Here is a 21732-nt window from a genome sequence, read left to right on the forward strand (position 1 = left end):
AGGCAAAAGTTCTAACACAGCAATCAGAGGAAAAAGCTCTTTGATGTTTCTTTGTCTCTTCTCATTAATTTTTTTTTGTCTCAAAAAAAAAAAAAGGCTATTTAAACTAAAAAAAAAAAAAAAAAATTATACACACACACACACACGAAGTTTAAACATGATAATTATAACAGAACTCCAATGAGGTCATTAGAATTTTTTTTATGAGATAAATAAGAGTCAGTCACATATACATGGGAATAACACCACCTACCTGGCAGAGTTGTTATAAGGTTTAGATATATTGTAAGTACAGCGTGTAGCAGAGTAACTGACACGTGGAAGCTACTCCCTGTTATTAATTCTCTCCTCTTTTGTCCCTCTCCGTCCCCAAGGACCCAGTACGGTGCTGACACAAAAACAGTGCTCAAAGAATAGCCATTACTATTATCCCATAAGATGTATTCTTTTTTCCTGCTGAAAAATTCACTATATTAACCCTAACCTTCTTTTCAAGATTTATGCAAGACTCAGCACCTCCTGTCACCAGGCAGGTGGGGCATTATCCAAATAACCAGCATGGAGTAAACAGTCCCGTGTGACATTTTATCATGTGAAGTGCCTGCACAGGTATAAATATTATATCCTCTCTGGTTTTATTGCCTCATTTTACAATTATACTACTAAAGAGCAAACTAGCATGCAGAATGTTAAGTGGCATTCTGCTGCTTGGAATTTCATCCCAAGGCTCCATTCAGAATAACAAATGTGGGAGCTATTTCATCTCTGCTCTATTGTGAAGAAAGTCATCACCTTTACTTGAATATATCCGAGGGTCTGGCTTTCTGCAACCCGTTCTGTGCTAAGTGAAATCTTAAACCAAATGTGATAATTACCAAGAAGGTGTCATTTAGGAAGGATTATAGTGCTTTCTAGAAAGATCTTACCATATACTTTGTTATTGTTATACTAATTCCATAATCCAAGTAAACAAAACCTAATCAGTAATAAGTAAGTCTATCCAAGGTGATCCACACTTAAATACCACCAGAACTTAGAACTTCTCTACACCCAGGCAAAAAATTGTAAATTCAATAAACTAATCACAGTTACTCTAAATGTTGAGATCAAAATGTTTCTCTAGCAATTTTCATTTTAAAAGCATTTCCACATAAATTATCTCATTTTCACTGGTTCATTCATTCCATAAATATTTATTAAATCTTCTTAGTATTGAGCACTGGCCATATAGCAGTAGAGAAAACAGCAGGTAATCCTACCCTAACAGACTTGTAGTTATTGCAAGCTATGATAAATGCTACAAGAGCGTACAGTGTAAGGAACAAGTTTACTTTGGTGATTTGTAAAGGTTTCCCTGAAGATAGAATATATGAAGTATGATCTGGAGGAATGGGAGTTACCTAGTGGGGGGGGTGTGAGAATTTCAAGATAATGATAGTTGAGACAGAAAGAAATACCTAGTTTTTAAAGACATTCAGATAAATCAACCAAATATTCTGATATATTGAATATGGAGGATGAGTGAGAAGGTATGTGACAAGGACAAAGCTAGTAGGTTTCTAGCCTACAGAACTGGATTTTTTAAAAAATGTGTTGCTCACTAGAAGGGGACCAGATCTTCAATGGAGCTAACCTGATAAAGGGCATCTACAAAAAAAATTTACAGTTAATATCATACCTTAGGGTAAAAGACTGAATGTTTCCTTTAAAAAAAAAAAAGACAATGATATTCACTCCTGCAACTTTTACTCAACTCTGTATTGGAGGTTTTAGCCAGGGCAATTAGGGAAGAAAAAGAAATAGATGCCATCAAGATTGGAAAGGAAGAAGTAAAATTATCTCTATTTGCAGATGACAGGATCTTACATAAAGATCCTAAGAAATCCACCAAAATCTATTAGAGCTAGTAGACTAGTTCAGCAAAATTGCAGCAAGATTACCAAAATAAATTGAAAGACATTCCATGTTCATGGAATGAACAATGGAATCTCAACAATGTTGAGATCGTGATGCTCACCAAATGGATCTAATTAATCCCTATCAAAAACCCAGCTGGGTTTGTTGGGGATTTGGGGGATTTGGGGGTTTTTCTGCAGAAATTGATAGGCTGATCCTAAAATGTGTATGGAAATGCAGGGAACCCAGAAAAGCCAAAACAACCTTGGAAAAGAACAAACTTGGAAGATTCATACTTCTTAATTTCAAAATTCACTCCAAAGGTAGGAAAATCAAGATAGTGTAATATTTACATAAGGATATGAACAGAAAAGTCTAAAAATAAATATTTACAATTGCCAATTTTTTTTAAAGATTTTATTTATTTGACAGAGAGAGAGAGATCACAAGTAGGTAGAGAGGCAGGCAGAGAGAGAGGGGGAAGCAGGCTCCCTCCTGAGCAGAGAGCCTGATGAGGGGCTCGATCCCAGGACCCCAAGATCATAACCTGGGCTGAAGGCAGAGGCTTAACCTACTGAGCCACCCAGACACCCCACAACTGTCAATTTTTAACAAAGGGGTCAAGACAATTCAATAGAGGAAACAACAGCTTTTCAACAAATAGTTCTGGGACAACTGGATATCCACTTGCAAAAGAATGAAGTTAGACTTCCTCCCTACATCATACACAAAAATCAACTGAAATGGAATATAGACTCAAATATGAGATATATAACTATAAAAACTTTAGAAGAAAACATAGAAATAAATCTTTGTAATCTTAGGATGGAAAATGGTTTCCTAGAACACCAAAGCACAAACAATAAAACAAAAAATAGATAAATAAGACTTCATCAAAATTCAAAACTTTTGTGGTTCAGAGGACATGATCAAAAAAGGGAAAGTTAACCTACAAAATAAAAAAGTACTTGCAAATCATGTATCTGATAAGGGACTTGTATCTAGAATATATAAAGAGCTCTTACAACTCAATATTAAAAAGATAAATAACCCAATTAATAAATAGAAGATCTAAATATATATTTCTCCAAAGAAGATATACAAATGTACAATAAGCACAAAAAAGGTGCTTATCATCATCAGTCATTAGACAAATATAAACCAAAACCACAGTAAGATACTACTTCACACCCACTAGGATGGCTATAAAAAGATGATGAACAATAGCAAGTGCTAACAAGGAGGTAAAAAACTTGAAACTCTTGTACCTTGCTGTGGGAATGTAAAAACCCAGTCTTCCTATGGGTCTATCCTTTACTCTCACACTACTACCATACTCACAATACTTCTGACACCAGATATGTAAGGGTTTTTTCAGCTGGGCCTCCTCCTACCTACCTGGAGACAGTGTCAGATCTGACAGCTTAAGGGCTTAGTCCCACAAGATTGCCCCCATTTCAGATGACCATCCCAAGAAGTGGTCCCCAAGTTGCCCACAACTTCTTGGCAAGTGACATATGTGATAAAGGGTTAGTATCCAAAATATATAAAAAAAGATATACAACTCAACATCCAAAAAAATAATAATAATCCAATTAAAAATGGGCACAGAAAACACAGACATTTCTCCAAAGATGACATATGGCCAACAGACACATGAAAAGTTACTCAACACCACTCATCATCAGGGAAACACAAATCAAAACCACAATAAGATATCACCTCACACCTGTCAGAATGGCTAAAATCAAAAACAGAACAAACAACAGGTGTTGACAAGGGTGCAGAAAAAGGGGAACCCTCTTGCACTTCTGGTGGGAATGCAAACTGGTGCAGCCACTATAGAAAATACTGTGGAAGTTCCTCAAAAAGTTAAGAATAGAACTACTCTATGATCCAATAATCACACTCCTGGGTATTTATCCAAAGAATACAAAAACACTAATTTGAAAGGATATATGCACCCCGATGTTTGGTTGTTGCAGCATGATTTGCAATAGCCAAATTATGAGATCAGCCCAAGTACTTCAATAGATAAATGGATAAAGAAGATGTATGTGTGTATATGTGTGTGTGCATAAATATGCATGTATATATGTATGTTTATACACACACACACACACACACAGGAATATTACTCAGCCATAAAGAATAAAATACTGCCATTTGCAACAACATGGATGAATGGAGCTAGAGAGTATAATGCTAAGTGAAAAAAGTCAGACACAGACAAATACCATACAATGTCACTCATAACTGAAATTTAAGAAACAAAACTTTACTAAGGAGAAAAAAGAAAAACCAAGAAACAAACTCTTAACTATGGAGAACTAATGGTTACCAGAAGGAAGGTGGGGGATGGGAGGGGGGAGTAGTCCCCAGGTTACCCGTAACTTCTGTCTGGCTTGGCTATAAAGCAGAGGTTCAAAACAAAAACAAAGCAGAGGTTCCCTTGACTTCCTTTCCCTTGGACTGGTTTATCTGCCAGAAGAGCTCAAAGAACTCTGGGAAACACTTATGTGTACTGGTTTATTAATATGATAAAAGATATGATAAAGGACACAGATGATAAATAGACACACAGGGCCCAGGCCTGAGACAGTCCCAAGCACACGGAGTTAGGGTATGTAACCATGTCAGCGAATGGATGTCTTCATCAACTTGGAGGCTCCCATACTACTTTTATGGAGCTTTCACTATGTCAGCTTGATCAATTACTAACTCCCTGTCCAGCTTCTTTCTTCTCTCTAGAGAATGGAGGTTGGGCCTGAAAATTCTAAGCTTCTAATCATGGCTTGGTCTTTCTGGAGACCAGCCTCCATCTAGGAGCCACTGAGGAACCCACTCAGAGTCACCTCATTAAAATAAAAGACACTCCTACCCCATAGGAAATTTCAAGGGATTTAAAAGCCCAGTGTCAGAAACTGTGGTCAAATCCAAACAGTAGAACAAAAGATGCTCCTAGTGCTCTTAGGACTTGGGAAATTACAAAGGTTGTAGGATGTCTGTGCTGAGAACTGTGATCAAAGATGAAGTGTTAGATGATCTCAGGGGGCTGCAACTGAGCCCACACTGGGCTCCCTGCTCAGCGGGGAATCTGCTTCTCCCTCTCCACCCCATTGCTTGCATGCACTCTCTCTCACACTCTCCACTCTCTCAGATAAATAAATAAAATCTTATAAAAAAAAAAATGTTAGAACAAAAGATTCTCCTAGCACCTCCTTACAAAGATTTTAGGAGCCCTGTGTCAGGGACTAGAGGCAAAGACCAATATACATTACTTCTTATTATTTCACAGAATGGAAAATGGTGCACCTGCTTTTGGAAAAGTGTGGCAGTTCCTCAAAAGGCTAAAAATATAATTACCATATAATCCATGCAATCCAGCTTGTAGGTATGTACCCAAAGGAATTGAAAGCAGGGATGCAAACAAATGCCTGTATGTCATTGTTCATTGCAGCATGACTCACAACCTTCCCAAGTGTCCATCGACAAATGAATGGATAAGCAACATGTGGATAAGCAACATATACACAATGGAATATTATTCAGCCAAAAACAAAGAAAAAGAAGATCCATTACCTGCTACAACACAGAAAACCTTGAAAACATCACACTTAATTAAATAAGCCAGCCACAAAGGATAAATATTGTGTGAGTCCACTCAAATGAATAATCTGAAAAAGCAAATTCAGAGACAGGAAGTAGATCAGAGGTTACCAGTAGGTCAGAGGGAAGATGGAGAGTTACTGCTGAACGATTACAGAGTTTCTATTGGGAGTGATGAAATGGTTTTGGTAATAGATAGTGAAGATGGTTACATAGTAGTGTGAATGCAATTAATGCTACTGAATTGTACAATTAAGATGGCTGACATGACAAATTTTATAATGTAGACACATTGCCACAGTTTAAATAAATTAATGTAATATATCAAACACCATCGAACTTTACTCTCTAAACAGGAGAACTGAATGGTAAATGAATTATATATCCCAATAAAGCTGTTAAATAATTAAAATTAGGGGCACCTGGGTGGCTCAGTCAGTTAAGCATCCAACTTTTGATCTCAGCTTAGGTCTTGTTCTCGGGGTTGTGAGTTCAAGCCCCACAATGGGCTCTAGTAAAGCCTACTTAAATAAATACATACATACATACGTAAATAAACAACTAAAATTAAACACTGAACTGATGGCTTTAACAGCAATTAGACACAGCCACAAAGAGAACTAGGAAACTGGAAAAAAGACTTGAAGTGATTGAAATGCAACAGAGAGAAACAGTCTGAAAACACAAAATAATATGGTTTAAAACTGTAAAGGAAAAAGTGAGGAGGAAGGAGAGTGTGGAGAGAAGAAATGAGAATTAGAGATGTAAAGAAGAAAGATCCCAATCCTCAGAGTCACAGAGTTAAATCCTAGCCAAGATACATAAGAAAAACCCACTGCTAGGCACATGTGATTGCTAAACTGGAGAACAAGACAAATTATCTACACAAAAATGATAACTAGTATGCAAGGTGACTTCAACAGCACCAACAGAAGCCAGAAAACACTTAAATGATAGTTCAAATGTGCTTAAAGAAAGGAACTGTCAATCGGGGGGTGGGGGGGAGAAAAAAACAACAACATACTTTTCAGATAAACAAAAACAGAGATTTGTTAGCAACAAAGAGATATTATTCAAGCTATAATAAAATTATCCCAGGCAGAAAAATATCTGAGATGCAAGGAGACAAGAAGAAAAAAATAAAACAGAAAATAGGTTAATTTAAATAACTGGCTATCTAAAAATTAACACCATATAGGTTTAAAGTAAAATATACAACAATAAAAGCATACAAGCTGGAAGAGGAGTGATCAAAGTTTAAACAATATAAGGTCCTTATATCTTTCAGAAGGAGGATAAAGATGCCAATTAACTTGCTAAATTACATAAGCAGGTTCTGAGAGACTACATATTTGTTCTAGTTAACATTGTGAATTCTAAAGGCCCACTATGTGGGTAATGCAGGACTAGAACAGATCTACTACTTCATAGCTGTGTGCCATTGTGCAGATTACATAACCTCCCCATGCCACCTGTTTCCCCACCTGTCAAACTGAGACAATAATAGTATCTATCTCACACGGGGTTTGTGAGGATTAAATGAGCTATATGTAAATCATCCAGAACAGTAATTAGTACATAGCAAACCTTACATTAAGTCGTAGCCACTATTATTTTTAGTGTAACTATTAAAAAAACATAGAAATACTACTTATGTTCAAATTACAAGAGAATATAAATGGAACAATAAAAATGCCTGATTAATCCAGAAGAAAGCAAAAAGGAAAAAAAATATATATATGAAAAAGCATATAAGCAGCTTTCCCAGTGAAAGATATGAATAATCAGACTGGATTTTAGAAGATCCAGCTAAAATGTTACTTATAAGAGACACATTGCAACATTAAGATGGAAAAAATAAGAAAATGAAAGGATGGAATTGTATAATTTGATGAGTTTTAGCCTAGTTTTTCACTGATGAAACCATGACCACAACCAACCACTTCCCAAAATTTCCTCCTGCTCCTTTGTAATCTACCCCTTCCCGCCACTGCCCACCATCCATCCCTACAAGACCACTGATGTGGTTTCTGTCACTGTAGATTTATTGTGTTTTCTATGAGGTTATATAAATGCAGACAGTATATACTTTTTTGGGGGGGTTCTGCCTTCTTTCACTCAGCATCACCATGTTGAGATCTACTCATGTTGATGAGTGTGTCAATACTTTGTTCCTTTTTATTACTTACTAGTATTCTATTGCATGCATGTAACTGGATTTCTTTATCCATTTCTAGCCCCTCCAGAGGGCAAATGATGATAAAATTAAGAAATGGCCTCTGGGTAAAGGTCAAATCCAGAGCGTTCCTAGGATAACACTGTCTAAAGATGAAGCCGAAAGTAAAATTTTTAAAAGTCTTTGTAAGACCAGTGAAAGATCCAAGGTGGTATTATAGAGAACCATTCAGTCAAACAACAGGGCTTTAATAAGCTTAAGAGTATAATTCCCTCAGTAGCCTCATCAGAAACCCAAAGTAGAAAGGGGCTAATCTCAAAGACATTTGTGGATATGAATGTAATGTGAAGGAGCAAATTCCAAAAGATCCATAGAAGAACCAAGGACTTTACAGACCTGTGCTGGGAAAAACACTACCAGCTAAAAGTGACAGAGACAAAATGAAGAACAAAACCAAAACAAAACAAAACAAAAACAGGCATTGGAAACACCAAATTCTATAGGCCAGAAACAGGCTGCAAAAACTACTGAGTTTAAAAAAAAAAATTTTTTTTTTAACTTTTATTTTAAAAATAAATAAATAAAAAGAAAACTCAGAATCCAAAAGCCTAGAAGATGGAACTAAGAGCCATGGAGAATCATTCTCAGGAGTAGGACTGAGTCTCCATCAAGAAGCCTTATTTCAGAACTGCTATGGAGCAGGACCTTTTGTGTGATATGTGCCTTCCTCTTTTTTAGAAGAAAAATGTCTACAGCAAACATCTTAAGCTAATCCTGCCATTACAGGGCCACCTGGGTGTCTCAGTTGGTTAAGCGTCTGTCCTTGGCTCAGGTCATGATCCCAGGGTCCTGGGATGGAGCCCTGCATCAGGCTTCCTGCTCAGTGGGGAGTCTGCTTCTACCTTTGCCTCTGCCTGCTTCCCCACCTGCTTGTGCTCTGTCATCAAATGATTAATTAAAATCTTAAAAAAAAAAAAAAAAGTCAGTTTTGGCTCAGGACATGATCTCAGGGTCATGAGATAGAGCCCCACATCGGGCTCTGCACTGAGCGTGGAACCTGCTTGGGATCCTCTCTCCCTCTGCCCCTTCCTCCGCAACCCTTCCACCCCCCGCTTGTGTTCTCTCAAACAAAACAAACAAGAATAGTCCCTTTATGGACCACAACAGCACACGGAACACTGGAAAGTAGGACTGAATCTGAGGAACATCCTAAAAACACCGCCCGCCCTATATATAAACCGTACTTTAATAGACTGACATACTCAAAAGCATTGTCTGATTAGAGTACAACTGGTGAAGGGAAAAAACCTCCCAAAGATGATTTTCTTCATTTTAAATCTGACTGTAAATAACCAGTGATAGGTTATGCTCAGGGCAGGGTAGAGCTGGCTCCCCAGCTGTTGTGTAAAAGAAGAGAGAGGGGTGGAAGGCGAAAATCCTTCATCTAGAACACTTGTAAAAGGCCCTGAATGGAAGACACTGAAATTAGGAGTTCTAGCTAGTTGACTCAGCTAACACTAGAGTTTTCGGGAATAGATCCTTCTGTGAGGGCTTCTAAGCGATTTCTTTTTTGACACAAGAAGGGCTCAATGACAGAGTAAAGAAACCACTCGGTATCACTCCAGGGCAGCCCTCAGACACAGCTTTCTGTCTGCAGATGCCTGCTTCTCCACAAGACTACTGTCTCTCTCACTAGGCTGGAAAATTTCTCAGATTAAGAAGCACCTCTTTTAGATACTTTTTTATAATACACCCAAATGAGCTACTTCGAAAAGAAAGTATACACCTTCACCTTCACAAGGTTACTTGTACTATGTGAGCAGACAATTTGCAGGAAAAGGAAAACCCCAGGTGACACAAGTATAGGGCAGCGACAGCTGGGGCAAGGCGAAAGGATTTACAAATGAGTTTTGAATTTGTTATGTTACCTCATTTTAAGCCTGATCATGCTTAGTACCTTTCGTCTAATAATCAGACCTCCTGGTGTCTTGTAACAAAAAATGGCATAAGTAGTGAACGTTCTTTACAGCCCTGGGCTGGCTCTCCTGCCCAGGAACCTGAGCCTATTCCCTTGACCTCAATCACAACCTTTCTACAGAACTACCACATGTTATAGGACCCTTGAGGTTACAACTTTGCCTCTGATCAAAAAATTCAATTCCAACTGATTCAGAAAGCAAAGTGAACCAAAAAACAAATGAATTGAGTGATTTCATCAATTAGCAAATGGTTAACAACCCATGTATTGGGAGACATGTCTGTCGCCCCTCTCCTGTCTCTCTGTCAAGCATATCTTTATCAGCTATCTAAGAGAGTCGCTACTGCATGCATAGTGGTAATAAGTGCAGAGCATGGGAACGAGAAGATAATGAACCAATCCTTGATACGCTCTAAATCTCTTTTTCACTGTGCTAGGAGAAACAAGGATAAATCCCTGGAGATATCCTAGAAGTAAATATAACTATAGGTAAAATCCCACTCTAAAAAAAGATACAATTATAACGTCCTGTCCTATGTAAATGGGGCTATTTCAAAAGCCTCATAAACAACTAATACTAATATTGCTGTGCTTATTTGGACAAAACAAATCTCGCTAACTCAGAAAAACTCTAAGACAGAAATATTTTTAAATGTCTCTTCACTTAGCAAGCTACCTACTGAAGAGGGTAATCCTTTGGCAAAGAAGGTAGGCAACACGGTTCCTGCCCTCAGGTATAACAGGAAAAGACAGTTATAATACAATATACAGGGTACCAAGAGGAAAGTCTTCTTACGAAGTCTACATGGGGTAAGGGAGGGGGAAGTAAGGGTGGACAGAGAAAAGGAATGACTAAAGGCAGCCTTCTGGAATGACTAAAGGCAGCCTTCTAGAAGACGGGGTACCAGATCGGAAGTCCTAAAGGACAATGCAAGTTCACCAGGAAAATAAGCAGAAAGCAGATGGTACAGAAAAGGAAAAGACCAAGTCCTAAGGCATGGAAGCAGAAGAGATTAAAGTGATTTAGCTAGAGCACAAGGTCAATGACAGGGGTTGGTGAGAGATGAGGGAGGAGAGGTCTGTCAAGTCATGAAGGTCTTGGTATGCCACGCCTGGGATTTCTATATTACCCTACGGGTAATGAGTTTAGGGATAAAGCAAGGGACAGGCATGATCAAGTACATCTGTTTACTAGACATATCTCACTGGCAGCAGGATGGAAGGATAGGAAGGGGAAAGACTCCAACCAAAGAAGCCAATAAGTGGCAATAATCCAGGAAAGAATAAGGAGGGCCAGAACTAGGACAAAGACAATGAAATTGGATGACAAAAAAAGAAGATAGGAAAGAGTTCAAGAAATTAAACTTAAAAAAAAAAAAAAGAAAAGAAATTAAACTTCCCCTTTCTCTTCCCCTCTTCCTAGTTAATAATTTAATTCTTTTTTTTAATTTTTTATTTCTTTTCAGTGAAACAGTATTCATTGTTTTTGCTCCATGCAAAACATGCCCTCTCTAATACCCACCACTTGATTCCCCCAACCTCCCACCCCCTGCCCCTTCAAAACCCTCAGATTGTTTTTCAGAGTCCATAGTCTCTCATGGTTCACCTCCCCTTCCAATATCCCTCAATTCCCTTCTCCTCTCCATCTCCCCTTGTCCTCCATGCTATTTGTCATGCTCCACAAATAAGTGAATCCATATGATAATTGACTCTCTCTGCTTGACTTATTTCACTCAACATAATCTCTTCCAGTCCCGTCCATGTTGCTACAAAAGTTGGGTATTCATCCTTTCTGATGGAGGCATAATACTCCATAGTGTATATGGACCACATCTTCCTTATCCATTCGTCCGTTGAAGGGCATCTTGGTTCTTTTCACAGTTTGGTGACTATGGCCATTGTTGCTATAAACATTGGGGTACAGATGGCCCTTCTTTTCACTACATCTGTATCTTTGGGGTAAATACCCCGTAGTGCGACTGCAGGGTCATAGGGAAGCTCTATTTTTAATTTCTTGAGGAATCTCCACACTGTTTTCCAAAGTGGCTGTACCAACTTGCATTCCCACCAACAGTGTAAGAGGGTTCCCCTTTAATAATTTAATTCTAAGGCCAAGGAACATGTCCCCACTTGGCAAGAAGTAGCCACAGTGGTCTAGAGCAGGTGAAGGATGATACTGCTAAAGAAGGCACCCAACATGGGGAGACAGAGTCCAAGCAGTATGGGGGAGGGGCAGTGTCAAATGCTGTAAGAAGCAATCCAGCACAGGGCGTCAGAACCCAGGAAGAGTGACAAGGGGGTCCACACAGGGGGAGCTGCCCAGTGTCAGAAGTCAGAGCACAAGCAGGGAGAAAGGAACAGGGAGCAGGTGCCTGAAGTGAGATGTCAGAACACCTGAGAGGCTAAAGGGACATCCATGCAGAGGCCACTTAGTACAGGGTGTCAAATCCCGAGCAGGATGAGGACAACGTGGAGGGAAGTGGCAGTCATGTATGGAGTGTCAAAACCTGAGAAGAAGCAAACATGCATAATGAAAGGCCAGCCTGTCATGGGTTGTCAAAGCCCAAGCTGGATGAGGCGGGCATCCAAGTAGCCGAGGCAGAGTGGCATATGGTATCAGAACCCTGCTGGGGAAGGGCATCCATACTAGGAAGGGCGTGGCGACAGCCATGATGAGAGAATGGTCATACACCTGAGATTAATAAGCAAACATATTAAGTATAATGGGAAGCTGGCTGCTTGCTGCCAAAGAAGGAAGTTACAAATGTGCCCGGGAGGAAGCTAGAAGACTCCTGTGGTGTTAGATTGAAACTGAAAATTTCATGCTTTTCAATATACACAGATGGATACAGAAATACATACAGATGTAAACATATGTGCACATGCACAGCACATACTCTCCAGCTCTGTCTACTAAAAAGGCCCAGAGATAGTGATACCCAAAGAGCAATGAGCACATCCACCATCCAGATTTTAAATAGCACTCTCCACTAGGAGGAACCAGGATTCATCGGAGAAACGGCAGCTTTTAGGCCAAAGAAAAGGAAAGTAAACATGAGCATGGAACATCTTATGCTAGAAAGCAAAGAAGAGCTCAGAGAAATGAGGAGGACATGTCAAAAGAACATAAGAGCTCCTTCATGCTGGCTCCTACTGATCAAAACTGGAAAAGACTGAATAATGCAATTTAGTCACATAATAATCTGAGTAATTCAATAACAGCCTTCAATAAAAAAGGAAATGGTGAGTCCAAAGCCAAACAAACAAACTGAAAGTGTAGCAGAATATTTGTAGAATTTCAAAGTACTCTCCCCAAAACATCTGTTCATTACAAAGTGGTGGAACCCTTGGGTGGCTCAATTGGTTAAGTTTCTGTCTTCAGCTCAGGTCCCAGGATCGAGTCCCGCATCGAGTCTGCTTCTCCCTCTCCCCGTCTCCTGCTTGTGTGCTCGCTCTCTCTCACTCTCGCTCTCTCTCAAATAAATAAAATCTTTTTTAAAAATCATGTGATCACCATCAGGAAGGGGACAAGTTGAAATCCTGCATTCTCTGATAAGATACAATGAGAACAGCACAACATCACTTCTACGATTTTCCTACCGAAGATGCTTAACCTATGGGTAACCACAGGGAAACATCAGACCAAAAAAATGGAGGCCTGCAATCTGCAGATGTCAAGGTTGTGAGAGTTAAAGAAAGCCTGAGAAGTGTTACAGACTGAGGGAGACTAAAGAGACATAAAACTAAATTCAGTCTGTGGTCCCGAACAGAGTCCTTCTGCTTTACAGAACATTACCGGGACAACTAGCGAAACTCTGAGAATTAGATGCCAGTACTGTATTAATAATAATTTCCTCATTTTGCTGGGCATAATGCAGGAGAATCTCCTTGTTTGCAGCAAAGACTCAATTATTTGAAGGGGAAGTCTGCAACTTATTCACAAATAGTGCAAGGGAAAACAAGTTCCCGCAGTATAATTAAAATTTTTCTGTGACTCTGATGATTGTTTAAAATATTTTTAAAGCTTTTTTAATAAGAAAAGAAATACTGAAGTTTAATTAGATGTGGGGTGAATCCAGGATGATTTTCAGGTTTCTGGTATGAGCAAGTGAATGGGTACTAATGCCATTGACCAAGGCCCTGTAATAGAAGGAACAGTTTAGGACTGGCTTTTCAGTTTTGTTTTCCTGGGTAGCCAGCAATGGGTGGTGGGGGCCAGAGGGTAGGGGTAGAAGATTGAAGAAACAGATGTGTCTGTGTTGGAGGGTGTTAAATTCAATTTGGAGAACTTGTGGCACATCCAGAAGCAGCATTGGCAGGGGGATCCAAGCCTGGCACTCGGGAATCTGAGCCAAAAACACAGACTGAGGAACTATCAGTCTGTAGGTGACTGGAGAAACCAAGGTAGGACTAAGATCACACTACACTCCAACACATCCCAGGAACAGTTTGAGATGTCTTACAGAAATATATATAGTTCAGGGGCGCCTGGGTGGCTCGGTGGGTTGGGCCGCTGCCTTCGGCTCGGGTCATGATCTCGGGGTCCTGGGATCGAGTCCGGCATCGGGCTCTCTGCTCGGCGGGGAGCCTGCTTCCCTCTCTCTCTCTCTGCCTGCCTCTCCGACTACTTGTGATTTCTCTCTGTCAAATAAATAAATAAAATCTTAAAAAAAAAAAAAAGAAATATATATAGTTCAAAGGACAAAAAATACACATGTAACCTGAGTAAGAATAAAAGGAAAATAAAATAAACGGAGGACAAACAAAGCCAGAGATAATAATAGCATACAGAAATGAATATCAGAAAAATCTATACACCAAAAAAAAAAAAAGAACGAAAGAAAGAAAGAAAAACGCACACAAAAATAATAGCTTACTGAAAAAGTTGTTATGTAGTTCACAGAGCTAGAAGGCAAATATGGCTCTAAGGTTCTTGAGAGGCAACCCAAGGAGAATGCATAGCGAAGACAAGCCTCTAAACACTGCATTTGAACACCCGTTCCCCATACAGTATGTGCTTCCTTTGTTAGTTAGCATTTACCAACAGTATAAACCTGACATTTTCTTTATGAAAGAAAAACAAGGGTATACTGTCTTCTGTTTGCTATCAAAGCGGGCTTATATTTTAACACGATATGAATAAAACAGTTCTGATGTTCTTTCAGTCATTAAAACACAAATCTATCTATATCCATGAATGCTTTCTCTTCATTTATAGGACCTGGAATACATTAAGAATATTCACAGCAGAAACCAACATTTGCATGGGGGTTTACAGTTTGAAAAGCATTTTTATTTACTGTACATTACTTCACTCAGTCCTCCTACCATCTAATGGGACAAGCAAGGCTAGTACAGAGCTTGTTTTACAGGTTAGCAAGTAGGTTGAGAGGTTAAGTTACTTACCTGAAATTACATGGCTAATAACTGGAAGAATTTAGACTCTAACCCCTGCTTTCAGACTCCACAGTCCACTCATTCATTTATTTATTCATCCATCCGTTCAAATACTAAGTACCTCTCAGAAAACGTGGCCCATTCTGTATTGTTGGAGTGAAGATCAAACAGAAGAGCATGGGACCATTTACAGTGTGAAGCCTATACGCATTAGCTTTTCTCAAAACATCCACATTAAATCCTCTTTTAAACATATCAGCCTTTCGTGGGGCACCTGGGTGGCTCAGTCGGTTAAGTGTCTGCCTTCAGCTCAGGTCATGATCCCAGGGTCCTGGGATCAAGCCCCACATCGAGCTCCCCACATCGAGCTCCCTGCTCATCAGGAGGCCTGCTTCTCCCTCTCCCACTGCTTGTGTTCCCTCCCTTGCTGTGTCGGAGTCAGTGTCAGTTGGGACATACTGGAAGATGCATATTTAGGAGGGAATGAACTGAACTAAGATGATGCTGAGACAGGCAGGGAATAGATCACAGAAGACCTCGTTGGCCCTGCTAATGAGCCTGACTTGAGCTTGTGGGGATCAGAGGACACAGGTATAAGAAGGGATGTCCTGCGGTCTCAGCTGTGCTTTTGAAAGATGCCTCGGATGACAGCAATAAACATGGATGTGAAAGAAAGCATAAAGGCCAGTGATGAGGCTCTCGTAACCAGCTAGTGAAAAAGAGAGTGGATGCCTAAGCTTGTAACTGAAGGTGGCCACTTAACTTTATGCTAATTTTAGTTAGCATAACTAACTAAGCAACATTATGTTTCTCTGGTCTCTAAAGCCCTTAGGGAAACTGAGGCAGGCCCCCAGGCCCTTGGAAAGAGTAAGTTTTAAACAACTTATACAATCATACTATGGACACCTAAAAAACTAAAACAATCGTCCCTGGGACTTTGTTTCCACGATGGAGTTGCACAGTATAATTACTATTCTTATTAATCTACAGGGAGCCTACTTTAAAGTCATTAGTTCATTGTTTCTTTTTAATCTGAATGATTCTCATTAATTAAAGTTTTTATCAGTTAGAGAATTCTCTATAGTGAAATAGAACAGCTGACTTCAGATGTATTATGCTTTAAGCAAAAACTAACACTCATTAACAAGATTACCTGTTGTGATTAAATAAATACAAACTGTTTACAAAGTTTGTAAATGAGTACAACAGCATAAAAGTAAAACTTCCCACTTAGCACAGACCTTATTTTGTTAACTCTTCAAGCACACGTAGGAAACAGGGCAATCCCTCACTTTTCGCAGCTTCCCATTCCCCACCCCGTGCATTGCCCAATAAACACCTCTATTTCAATCTCCGCAGCTTTAACTTCCTCAATTGTATCTGCTAATAATGCCTAAGCATGTTGAACAAAGCAGCAGCACATGAAAGAGAGCCTGTGTCCTCTGCTTTACGGTGCTCACGTGGCACAACGGAGTTTCTAAAGTGCATCAGGTCGTAAAAGTTGTACATATTATGAAATTGCTAGATGGCTATTTTGCGGCCAATGCATTCATTATATTTACAGAAAGCTCTTAACAAATCTTTAGTAAAGGCCGCAATTAATTTATGGAACCATGAAAAGTCTACAAAGGGTATCAGTGATAGTAACAAAAGAAGAAGGAGTTTTCATCTGGCCTTAAACTGCTAAGTTCATGTCTACTTTGGTAAGAGTCAGGCCCCAGACTCTTTTTTAAACTTGGAAGGGATCTTAAAAAGGTAGTCCAGTCAAATGCCTATGCCCCCCGCTTCAAGGGTGGAAACCTCATGCGAGACCCTGCCTGACCAATGCTAATGTAGCCTATTCTACCACCTCAATTTATTTAGGAAAAAAATCTCCTTCACATATTCAAGTTTCGATTTGGCAGTTAATTTCAGTCTGCAGTTAAAAGGCACTAGCTGTCAGTCAGATCTCTCACCCAGCTCCCTCCTGAAAAGAAAAACTGACAGATCACAGGAGCTTTCTTTTGTAAACCAATTCTGGAACTTTCATGCTTCTTATTTGTTAGGTTAAAGGTTAAATTGCTGACCTGTGCCCTCCTGCTTAGCGGCCTTCCCCTTTTTCTGTAAAGCTTTATTTTGGGGCTGTATTTACATGGATTAGTCCCTTTTCACGCTAAGAAGGAATCTGTTCACAGCCAAAGCCTTAGTTCTGGTTGTACAAAAAGCAGCCACAATTATTCACCACCAGACAATGACCATATTGTGGATTTACAAAAAACCCACCCCAGCCATGGAAAGATCTGTTCTTGCTGCACAAAACAATAGAAGAAAAATCTTATCAAGCATTCAAGAGAAAGCAAACAAAGCAAGCCCACTGTGAACTTGATGAAGATGTCAAGCTCCTTTAAAATATATATATATAAATCAACAAAGAGGGGTTTTCTTGTAAAGTCTTGGGAGTGAGACTTTTTCTACTCTGAGTTTCCCTTTCTGGTTAAACACAGTCAGTAGCAGCAAGACATTGACAGCCAAGACCAGCAAAAGCTGCCATTTTCTAAGCACGCTTACAGACACTTTTCTAAATGCACAATGCAAAGAGGCTTTCCTTTCCAAATATGCCCAGTGCAATTGCCAGGCAAAGCATTTCAGGCTAGTCCTTAACTACACAAGCTCTTTCTGCAAAGGCAAAATTCTTGTCCCAATCTCTAAGGAATGAACACAGGCTACACCTCCCCAAATCCTAACTTACTAATTCCTTTAAGAAAATAACATAAAAATAAAATAGGCTGCTGGCTTTAATTAAACCATAGTTCCAATAATATTTCTTCATCTGACACCCATGAAGTATTGTACATACCCTATTTCTTTGGGGTGGGTTTGAATGACAGCTCCAAGTCACGGGAACAAACATTCACTGGGAACATTTTCTGTAAGGTGAGGACTTCACAGCTGCTATAAAAGCTAACTCCAGTCTAGGACACAGCTGTCTTAGCAAGGCAGAAGAGCAAATATGAAGAATTTCTCCCACCAACCGGTCTTTTAGGTAGATTGTTTCTATTCTCTTTAAGCTAAAATGACCTAAAACTATCCATGGCCCTCAAGATAAGAAAGTAAAAATCAATGACATAAGTATGCATTAAGAACCCAAGAATCCCTAAAATCCAAATTTTTTAATTTAATATTCATGGTAGAAAATACTATCATAATACTTTTTTTGTAATCTCAGAAAATGGCTCAATTTCAAGCTTCTTACAAATTACAGACGTAAGGGCACCTGGGTAGCTCAGTGGGTTGAGCACCTGTCTTCAGCTCAGGTCATGATCCCTGAGTCCCAGGATCAAGTCCCACATCGGGCTCCTCGCTCAGTAGGGAGTGTGCTTCTCCCTCTGCCCTTCACCCAGCTCGTGCTCTCTCTCAATCTTGTGCACTCTCTCTCAAATAATAAAAATGAGTAAACTCTTTAAAAAAAAAAAATTGTAGACTTAGAAAAACATTACCATCTCTAACAGTTTATCTTTGACAAAGCCCTCCTCAGCCCTCTCTGTTCCTCCACCTGCCTCTCCACCTCCCCAAACTCTCCCTGTCCCCACAAGGGGGTGCGGGGGGGGGGGGGGAGGCAATACTTAAGATTTTCTCACAAAAGTCCATAAACTTGTGAGTACTGTGGTTTTTATTTTAAAAAGAATTTGTATGTGTAATAATAGGGAACTGGTAAATCACACTATAAGACTGTGATAGAGCCTTCAAAAGTTGATCGAATTGCTTATCACAAACATGGTGTTACTTTCTCATTTAAAACTATACACCAATTGCAATTGTGTCCAACGGGAATATTCAAAACTTTAAAGTGGGATTGTGATAGAGGTGATTTTATCTGCTCTATTTCACACTTCCTGAAATATTTTGTCTTTTTTATGCTATTTTCTTCTATGGTAATCAGTGCTTCGAAAATGAGATAATTCTGGCCAGTGGCCCTGCTCAGATGACTGTGACAACTGTACAAAGCGTTTCCAAGCAAAGCCAACGCACATTGTCTCAGGAGTTTGCTTACTTTGAATTAGGAAATTTATGATCCCGGAGAAAATTAGGATGGCACTACAAGGACCAGAACACAAAGTAGGAAGTACTTAAACTCTTCACCAACTTCTAGGAGGAATGAGATTAGGGCACAAGCTACACTCAGAGCTGATTCAAATGTAAATGTTCTGCTTCCTCTCAAACAATGATAAACTCCCTCAGAGTTAATAGTTTCTGCCTAAGAGATTCATCTCTCTTTTCAACTTAGAGGTATGTTTTGGAGAAAAGGAAGAAACACATGGAGGGGCTTAAAGCAAAACCTTTTAAATTCTTTGCCATAAAAGCTGCAGAGTAAACTACATTTCCTTTACTAATCCTTCGAACACTTGTTAAACTTGAGTGCGCTGACAACTTCGCCACTGCAATCACATTTTGGTTTCTAACAAGTTAAAGAAAATACTCTGCCTGTACTAAATTGTATTACCATCTTCCTTGAACACCAAGTGAGAATTTATGCTGCCTTCAAAAACTGTTGAAAGAGACACTCCCTAGGGAGAAATAACTTTTGGCACATTGCACAGAGAGCTAAAGTTACAAAAGCAGGCTAAAATATCTTTTCCACCACACATATTTTCATTCTTTCCTTCTCCTTCACATACACATGCTCGCTCGCTCACTCACCAACATGTAAACACAAAAACATGCTATGTCCTCTTTTGGAAGCAGAGTATGGGCAGAGGAATGGTCTTGGAAGATCTTTACTTTAAAGGTCATATTCTGAAAAACTTTTAAATTAAGTATGAGATGTTTGGGTTTTTTTAATGTAGCTTTTCCATGTTTTTAAAAATACATTCGTAAAACTCCACATTGCTTCAACACACACAGAGAGAGAGAGAGAGAGAGAAAACCATTATCAAAGACTCTATAGTTCTCTGAGTTATGAAAAATAACATAGGTGTCCTTTTGTGTCAGAAGGATAAGAGTGAAAAACAGTGATTTGACGTGACAGAAGAAAGAAACTAACAAGGCACTGTTTAATTTTTTGTTGCTAGAATTTTATTCAGTCTTCACAACAACCCTTACAATTATGAAACTCACATTTGCAACTGAGAAAACTCAGCAAAAAGGATGAAGAACTTCCCGAAGGCCAGACTGCTATTACTTGTGGCCAAAATTCAGACACCAAGGCCAGAGCTCCTGCCACTATACCCACCGCTTCTCCTGAAGGAAAGGGTGGGGAAAGAGTTTTTAGTGAGACAAATTCCTATGATGCCAGACCACCAGGCAGTTTCCCAGGGGTGGCAGAAAAAGCCTAAAATGCAGAAAGTATGGGCTGCCGCTGAGGCCTTGGGTAAATGCCTCATTGTACTCTGGGAAGTCTGATGGACACTCACTAAATGAAGAGGAAAAGGCATTCCGCGCCCAGTGAGCCAAATGTGAGTGAGTCCTCCTTTAAACTTTTCATCCTGAGCACATCTGCTCAGAAAAACTGCTGGAGAAACTATAAGGTACCTCTTGCTTCTAACATAAATGCCCCCCCACCAGTTCTAGCCAAGAAATTTCCATTAAAAAAACAGAATATAGTGAAATGAACAGTCATTAACCTACTGGAAATGAGGTATTAGTCTACAAGAAAACCTCAGAGACTAATCAAAATATCAAGGTTCATTGCAATCAATTAGAACTGTGTCAATTTATTTGTCCAAAAAATCTGTCTAACAAATATATTTACTATTATGCACCATTCACTGTTCTAGGTGCTGGGGACAGATCCGTGAACCAAGTAAACAAAGATCTCTGCCCTTGCAGAACTGTCAGGCTGAGCGTGATTGATTGTAAAGGATCCCTTCAAACTGATCATAATCAAACTACAAATCACATTTTTTATATTCCTCCATAGCTAAGCTTTGCCTTCTGTCCGGAATCCCCTCCCCGTGCTGCCCCCCTCCCACCCAAGCACCTATCACATACCAGGCTTGTCATAAATATTGCCAGAGGGATGAAGTGTGATGTAAAAATATCTTCCTAAACAAAAAGGAGGAAACACAGCAGTGGTCAGCCCTAAAATCTCAACTTAAATTGGTCTAGACCTGAGCTTTAATGCTGCATCAGATCCAGAGAAGCTCAAATAAAACCTGAGTCAATTCAATCTCCATTCCACAAACACAAGAGAAATTAGGTCAGCTTGTTCCAGGGTCCACCCCAGGGATTAAAAACTTTTTAAAAACCTACATCAGACTTGCCAGGGCTGCTGCTGAAGGCAAAAAAGAAACCTCCCAAACTTCAAGCCTCCCAAAGACCCCGAGCCTAGGAGTACCTTAGACCTGGTCCTAATGTCCTCCCTCAACAATGCTGAACTTCTAGTGTGAAAAATCAAAACAAATCCAACTTATTTTTCTTTAATGAAAGTTCAAGCTGAGAGGCACTCTGCCATGTCCCATGTTGAACTAATTTCTCCTTTCTCTCTAATCTGTACAATAACATTGAGATACTATTATGACCTTCACCATTTTACGGTTTAAGAAGCAAAGGAGAGAGATTAAGTAATTTGCCCAAAATCACACAGGGATATAAATCATAAGTGGTAGAGTGAAAACGTGAATCCAGAAGACCTGATTCTAGAAACTATGCTCTAAGCCAGATTTTGCTAATTATATGCTTGAAATCTGGGGGGGAGCGG

At 39.5% G+C, this 21732-nt stretch overlaps 1 protein-coding gene across 16 annotated transcripts in view; it reads right to left on the bottom strand.

The window, feature by feature from the left end:
• The window catches only part of DENND1A (DENN domain containing 1A), a 496373-nt gene that overhangs the window by 418797 nt on the left and 55844 nt on the right, over positions 1–21732 (bottom strand). The window lies entirely within an intron of this gene.

Source organism: Mustela nivalis, assembly GCF_964662115.1.
Source record: "Mustela nivalis genome assembly, chromosome: 13".
Taxonomy (NCBI): Eukaryota; Metazoa; Chordata; class Mammalia; order Carnivora; family Mustelidae; genus Mustela; species Mustela nivalis.